Source organism: Ictidomys tridecemlineatus, unplaced genomic scaffold (assembly GCF_052094955.1).
Source record: "Ictidomys tridecemlineatus isolate mIctTri1 unplaced genomic scaffold, mIctTri1.hap1 Scaffold_314, whole genome shotgun sequence".
NCBI classification, from domain to species: Eukaryota; Metazoa; Chordata; class Mammalia; order Rodentia; family Sciuridae; genus Ictidomys; species Ictidomys tridecemlineatus.
The window spans coordinates 135,291-143,225 of NW_027522384.1; the positions used below are offsets into that span (position 1 = coordinate 135,291).

General features: G+C 42.6%; 1 protein-coding gene across 1 annotated transcript in view; it reads right to left on the bottom strand.

Annotated features, from left to right (window-relative positions):
* The window catches only part of LOC144373218 (transport and Golgi organization protein 1 homolog), a gene marked incomplete at its 3' end in the record, with an annotated part of 134,986 nt that extends 128,409 nt beyond the window's left edge, over positions 1 to 6,577 (bottom strand). Inside the window, exons 1-2 of the mRNA XM_078036330.1 lie at positions 6,494 to 6,577; positions 5,055 to 5,177 (exon numbers count right to left, since the gene is read on the bottom strand). The remainder of the gene's footprint in view (positions 1 to 5,054; positions 5,178 to 6,493) is intronic.
* Between the last annotated feature and the right edge of the window lie 1,358 nt (positions 6,578 to 7,935).

A 7,935-nucleotide genomic window follows, 5' to 3' on the forward strand; every position in this document is an offset into this window, starting at 1 on the left:
CACATATGTACACTCATTTTTTAATTACATAACATATAAACTCCCTTAACAAATATTCAAAAAATATGAAAGGGGAGCCCACCCTGTGCAATTGCTATGTAGCATGATCACTGACACACCATACACCCCTAGTAGGCAGTCAAGGATAGGGTCAAGATACAACATTTTAATATTCTGTCCAGGGTATGTGATACAGGTTTAGAGCAGAAAGAGACATTTTTTGAAAAAAATTAAATGAGATTTGAGTTCTAAGCCATGTGACTTTGAAGAAATCCTACACCTATAATCCAGAAAAACCATGCCATATTTTCTGGGCTTCTAAGGAGAAGACCAGCAATACTTGAGTTCTTGGTAACTGTCTTCCAAAGCTGTAAGATACTTCTCCCATGAGAGGTCAAAAGTAAAGAAAGGGTTTCCACTAATCCATACAGCATCTATAAGTGAATTAGAAAAAATGTACCTCTTCCTCTGAGTAAATGAAGCTCCATTCCAAGGCACATAGCATGATGAGTGGAGCACAGCTGGATTTCAAGACTACACAGCCCTAAGCCTGGAACCTTCATAGCAACTTCACAACTGCCAGAGGGCAGAGTCATTGGTGCCAACAAGACACAAAGTAACCGTGGCAGTGCTGCCAGGAAGATCTGAAAGTGTCTTTTTTGTATATTCCTCTGATATCCCCTGCATGCTGTGAATCAGAACTGACTTGAGAGAAGCAAGATAAAACTGTTCTAGATGAAAATATAACCTCAGGATGGGTCATAGGAGGACCCTAATTGGGTTGCTAGGCAAGCTCTATTGGAAAGGCTGAGAGTTGCCTAGGGAAAGGCAATCAGGTGTCCAACAGTCACTAAACATAATAAAGAGAATCAGATGCTATTTTAAAAGAACAACTGCCCAGAAAACTCTAAGGATCTATGCATATGTATCTATAAGTCATTTTATGTAACTTAAATTTTGACTAAACTAACTTCATCTACAAAATGTACATCAAACATAATCATTTCTTACCATCTTTACTAACATTTCTCTATTCTAGGCCATCATCACCTTTTGGCAGAACTATTATAATAGCTTCCTGATTGGTCTTCCTCCTTCCTTCTTGCCACCTTAGAATCAAGTCCCCATTTATCTAGATTAATAAAAAACCCATCATTCCCTGCTATAAAACCCCCTTGTGAAGGATTTTTCAATAGGCTTTTCAATAGCAGAAGGAATCACAGTTGCATTTCAAGTATTTATGCCAACACTTGTCCAAGTTGGGTTAATGCCCCAAGGGGTAAACTCTGACCAACAAGAAACAAGCAATGGGACTCTTCTAAGAGGTGGTAGTTTCACATAGAAGATGTACCATGTGACAAGACAACCAGCTCAGTTTTCTTGCAAGGTTAGGGCCTACTTGGTAGCATCTTTCCTCCTTTCTTGCCTTATTTATTGTTTTCTTTCATTCTTGCTGCTCTGGGTTTGTACCACTCAATAAAACCTTACCTCCAGTTGCTTTCTGAGGACACAGGGCCCAAGCCCTACAAATCAGCTAAAATGACCTTTTCTGCAATCCTATCACACACAAAACTGCTTTACCACACTTCAGATTCTGAAGTCAGACAGATAATAGTTGCACATTCTTAGACAAAGGTATTTCACGTCTCTTAGCCTTATTTTATTTATATATAAAATATGAAGTATAATAAAGTTTACTGAAATTAATCAATGTAATATAAATGATGCCAGGTACATTATTTATATTAGTATTTCCAGTGCTTAATATGTCATCTACTACACTTTAGGTATGCCTAATGCCTACAATGTTTACAATAGTACATTTTCTCTGTATTTAAAAAATTCCAACCAAGTAGCAAAGATTGAAAGACCTGTAAGGTCTCAATACAAATAGTCAGTAATCTGTAAAAACACATTAAATCTATACATGAATGCTCTCTGAAAAATGGCCCTTTACTGCAAATAATTCACTTTACCTGGGTTTTTGCCTCTCCAACTTATCAGGAAAAACAATTAAGTCAAAAGTACAGATGTCGCCAGCTTTAGGCACAATATATTCCTGAGAGGATGCACACAAATCAAATTTCTGTAAATCAAACCATATTTCACAAGCACTAGGGGAAAAACACCCTTTAAAATGACTTCAACAAATAATGCTATAGTAAACTGTTACTGTAAAATGAAGGTTTCTTCATAGCCGGTGATTATGTTGACATATAATTTCATTAGGTTTTCATAAGAAAGGAAATAGAGCAATCAGCATATGGCAACATGAGCTCCCTCCCACCCCACATGAAGTCCCATGCTTGCTCAGGACTCTACAAGCAAGAAGATCATCACCAGAACTGAACACAGCCAATGCTATGCCTGGAGTCTGTGAAACTGTTGTTATAAAGTTAAAAAAATTTATGGCAACAGTATAGATTGTCACAGGTATGATGTTACTTTGTCTGACAAAGCAAGAACAGCAAATAGAAACAAAATATTCCTATACAACCAGTGTTCAAAAGGAAGATTCCAGTTAATAAAATTATCATAAGCATTTATATTATTACAAGCTTTTGTGGATATATATATGGATATTGATAGTATTCATGCATAAAACTCACAGGATAAAAAATATGCATCAGAATCATGATAACTCTGTGGTGGCTTAACAGGTAACTCATTTTAAAGGTTTCTCTTATGTTTTCCTTTATTTTAAAAAATTTTTCAGGCATATGCATTACTGTTTTGGGTCTCACAAATGGACTTCCACAAAGGAATCATTTGTTTCTGACACTTTTGGCTTTGGCAAAAAGTTGGGAAAATCACCACATTTCACACTGCTAAAGCCCTTTCACAGAAAATATTTCTTGTATTATCTGGATTAGACTTGAAGAAAACAATATTAATATTGTTGGCAATCAGTTTTACCATCTCTAATTTTCCTGATGATCAAGCCACATTCCTACATCTCTGATTACATTGATGGTATACGGGTATTGTTCTACTTCCTATAAATGTAAAAGGTAAAAGCTGTGCCTTCAAGGGCAGTTATGCAATGCTCCTAGACAGAATTCCAAAAGTCTGCATCTCTTACAAGAAGATGCCCAATTGTCTAGGCAAATGTTGGCAACCTTGAGGAGTGTTCCTCACACTGGGAGTCTGTGCCTTTGGCAGCCACTGCAACAGACTGAATCTCAATTAGAGGCTTATCATATTGGTACGGAATGGTTTGTGCAGCCTACTAATTGGAACGCCTGCCTGTCTAGTAAATACTCCACTCTGTGGATTTTGTTTTGTTTGTGGGAGTTGTGGGTGGGGAGTTACAAAGGATTGAACTCAGGGGGACTTAACCACTTGAGCCACATCCCCAGCCCTACTTTGCATTTTATTTAGAGACAGGGTCTCACTGAGATGCTTATGCCTCACTGTTGCTGAGGCTGGCTTTGAACTCATAATCCTCCTGCCTCAGATCTCCGAAGCTGCTGGGATCACAGGCATGGGCCACCACACCCCACCACTCTGTGGGTTTAAGACCTAGGTTCTTTGCTCCTCCCCTCCCCTTTGCCAAGCATTTTTGTAAAGCCACATGTCAAGCGCCTATGAATCATAGGTTATTGTCCTTTACTCTAGAAGACACAATGACATAGGAGAAAAAAAAATAAGGGTTTCTCCAAGGAATCATGAAAAAAGACATATGAAAGTTTCCTTTCTTAAATCTAAGAAGTACACTAGGTACTGCTCACAGTCTTTACAGAGTTCTAAGTCAAATGGTTTCTGGACAGTGTTATATTGAAAAAAAAGTGATTCAATATTTAGACTTCTATTTAATGTTTTGTGCTTGATTTTTCAACTTTTGATAGAATATATTGGTACCACTCACTCAACATATGATATACAGAATCTACAACATCCAAAAAGAGATACATTAAGATACTAAGAAACAGTTGGTCTGTTTCTAGATCAATATTACTAATCAGTAGGGAAATGCAAAGCAAAATCATAAAGGGATACCACTTCACACCCATCAGGAAGAACTATCATTTTAAAAAATGAAAATCCTAAGTGAAGACTTAAACAAATTGGAACTCTTGTGCATTGCTGATATGAACGTAAAATGATACTGTCTCTATGGAAGAGTTTGATGGTTCCTCAAAAAGTTAAAACATAGAATTACCCTATAATACACCCAAATTAACTGAAAACAGGGACTCAGATAACTTGTATGCTAATGCTCACTGCTGAATTACCATAATAAGTAAAATGTGGAAACAATCTATCAACAGATGAGTGGATAAAGAAAATAAAGTACACACATACAATGAAATGTTATGCAAACTTAAAAAGGAATAAAATTCTGACATGTTACAACTTGGTTGAAACTTAAAGACATTATATTAAATGAAATAAGCCAAATATAAATTAATAAATATTGTTATGATTCCACTTATAAGAGATATTAGGTCAGGTAAATTCATAGAATCCAAAGGTATTACAGAGGTTACCGGGGATAAGAAAATACAGGAAGTCAAAACTTAATGAGTATAGAGCTTTTGTTGGGGATGACAAAAAGGTTCTGAAAATGTGTAATGTGATGAATATTGTATACACTTATGCCAAGTTAAATGGTTAAAATGGCAAATTTAAAAAAAAAGATAACTGACTTTAAACAAAAGTAATAACAACCTAGGGCAGGCTTACAACACAAAAAAAGTAAAATGTATAACAATAGCAGCATCAAGATAGGAAGAAGAAAAGGGAAGCAAAATATTAAGTTCTTATACTTTAAGTGGCACAGCAAAATATCACTCAAGGGTAGACTGTGATAAGTTAAAGTTATAGCTTACTGCACTAAAATAAAAGACTTAAGTCTAATAAACCAACAAAAGAGATAAAATGAAGCCATAAAACATCAAGAATCAAAATATAGTCTGATCCAAGAATTTATTCCCTAGAGAAATTCCTTGATAAAATGCAATATATATTTTTTTATCATCCAGTGAAAGGTTTATTAAAACTTAATTAGAGGTACAATTAAATCAATGAAAGTAAATGGCAAAAGCACTCACTGCCCAGACTGGTGAGGTAAAACCCAGAATTGCAGCCTTAGCTCCATCGGCAACATACGGAATGATATTTTCTCCTAGAGGTGTATCTCTAAACAAGGCTCTGAGGATATTCAAAGCATGAACCTAGGACAAGAAGTTCAAAATTAGCTGTGGGTTAATAACTATGGTGATTCTAAATCTGTATATAAAATTACAAGAAGAAAGTAATAATATGCAAATGAAACAGTAGATTTAATAAAATAATAATTGATAAAAATAATTTTTAGACATTAGTAAGAACAACGTAATAAAAAAAATTTGATCCAACGAACCTATAAGGAATCCTGAATCTAACAAACACATTCTTTTCAAGGAACATTTATTCTTTAAAATGGCCTCAAACAAGGAACATTTATTTTTTAAAATGGCCTCAAATATAGGATTTCATTTTTATAACATTAAAGTAAAAGGTAAAACTAAAGTGTTAGAAATTAGGATTTTGGTTACTGTCAGGGAAACAGTGCTGATTAGAAGAGAACATGAAGGGCCCTTGGTGTCCTAGAAAAGTTCTGCTTCTTTCTTGTTACACAAATGTGATCATTTTGTGAAGCTGTAATGACTTGCACACTGTATATTATAATTAAATCTAAAAATGCATATAAAATATGACAGGGACAGCATGAGAAAGGAAGAACATAAGCCAATCTCAATTATGAACCCAGTGAGAAGCATAAATGTATATCCTTTCTAAAGAAAATTTAATAATGTATAAAAACATGTCAAAGTTGAGTTCATTCTCAGTATGCAAATATATTATATTTAAAAATCAGCATAAGTGCTGGGAATGTAGTTCAGTGGTAGAGCAATTGCCTAGCGTGTACAAGGCCCTTCAATCCCCAGCATTGAAAACTACAACAAAAAGAATAACATGTAATTCATGATATTTGAAAATTCTAGGGAAAAACAAAACGTATTTATCTCAAATGATGCAGGAAAGCACTCAACAATTGGTTTTTTTTAATCAGATAAAGGACAGATTAAAAATTTCAACAAATAACAACAACATAAAGATGCCTGCTATCTCTATTTCTAGCAAAATTGTGCTACAGGTTCCAGCAGCAAAATAAGATAAATAAAAATTTTTAAAAGACTAAGCATTAGAAAGCTAACAAACTTAGGATTACCTACTAGGGATACAATTATCTATAAAGAAAATCCTAAGAATTTATAGACAAGTCATTAGTTGTATTATAGCAGTGCAGGTAAGTTGCTAAACATAAGTACAACAATTACCAAAAAATCAATTTCATTCTCACAGAGAACAACACATAATATAAAATTTAGAAATATCATTTATAAGAAAAATATATAGAAATAAATCTCATAAAAGATTCATAAGACTTTTATGAGGAAAATATATGCATTCCTACCCACAAGGTATGAGAATTTCTGTTGCTTACCAGCACCTTGGTATTATGAGACCTTTACAGTTTTTACTTTTCTGTATGAAATGGCTCGGACTCGGGGGCCAGAGGCGGCACGACGCTGCGGGGAGTGGGCAGCGCGGGCGGGCCAGGGGTCGGCGGGACCCTGGGACGGGGGACCGGGGGAACCGGAGACCCGGCGCGGGAGCGCGGCTCGGGCAGGCAGGGGGCTCCGGCGCCGGGGGAGGATGCGCGGGCGGCGGGGCTCTGCCGCCGGCGCCAGGTCTGTGCGCGGAATGCCGGGAGCCGCGCCGGGGCAGGGGGAAGGGGTCGGCGGGGGGGGGGGGGGGGGGGGGAAGGGGTCGGCGGGGGGGGGGGGAAGGGGTCGGCGGGGGGGGGGGGGGAGAAGGGGTGGGCGGGGGGGGAAGGGGTGGGCGGGGGGGGGGAAGGGGTGGGCGGGGGGGGGGAAGGGGTGGGCGGGGGGGGGGGGAAGGGGTGGGCGGGGGGGGGGAAGGGGTGGGCGGGGGGGCGGGAAGGGGTCGGCGGGGGGGGGCGGGAAGGGGTCGGCGGGGGGGGCGGGAAGGGGTCGGCGGGGGGGGAAGGGGTCGGCGGGGGAAGGGGTCGGCGGGGGGGGGAAGGGGTCCGCGGGGCGGGGGGGGAAGGGGTCCGCGGGGCGGGGGGGGAAGGGGTCCGCGGGGCGGGGGGGGAAGGGGTCCGCGGGGCGGCGGGGGGGAAGGGGTCCGCGGGGCGGGGGGGAGGGGAAGGGGTCCGCGGGGCGGCAGGCGGCGCCCCGGGGCCGGGCGCAACGGGCGGGAAGGTGCGGCGGCCTCAGGCGCGCCGGGCCGGGTCGGGGTCGGGTCCTGGGAGGCCCCCTCCTACCTATGCCGGGGGCCACACAGACGGAGTAGAGCAGCGAGGACGAGAGGGAGAAGAAGAAGATCGCAGCGAGCAGCGAGCGGCGCGGCAGCCACAGCAGCCCCCGGCGGGCGCACAAGCTGCAGCCGGGCGGCCGCTCGAGGGCCCGGCCTGCTCCTGCCGCTCCTGTGCGCCGCCGCCTGGGCCTCGGCCGCCGTCTCCGGAGCCTCGCGGGCCGCCGCCGCCGCTGCCGCCTCGCGGATCCCAGCCAACGGCCGCCTCGCGGATCCCAGCCAATGGCCGCCTCGCGGATCCCAGCCAATGGCCGCCTCGCGGATCCCAGCCAACGGCCGCCGCAGGACGGGCCACATGAAGCGGGCGGGCCGCGCGGCCTGGAGCCAGCGCAGCGACGGGGGCGGGGCGGGCGGTCGCACAGGGGCGGAGGGGCGGGACCAGCGCCGCCGGGCACCGTCGCAAAAGACCCGCGCGCTCGCCACCCGACCCCAGTAGCCCCCGAGGCCGCGCAGCGGCTTTAGGGAGCGTCACTAAATGACGACAGCCCCTCTCCCCGCGGGGCCACCGCCCAGGCTTGCAGGGAGCGTGTCTCAAGAGCCAGCCGGCTT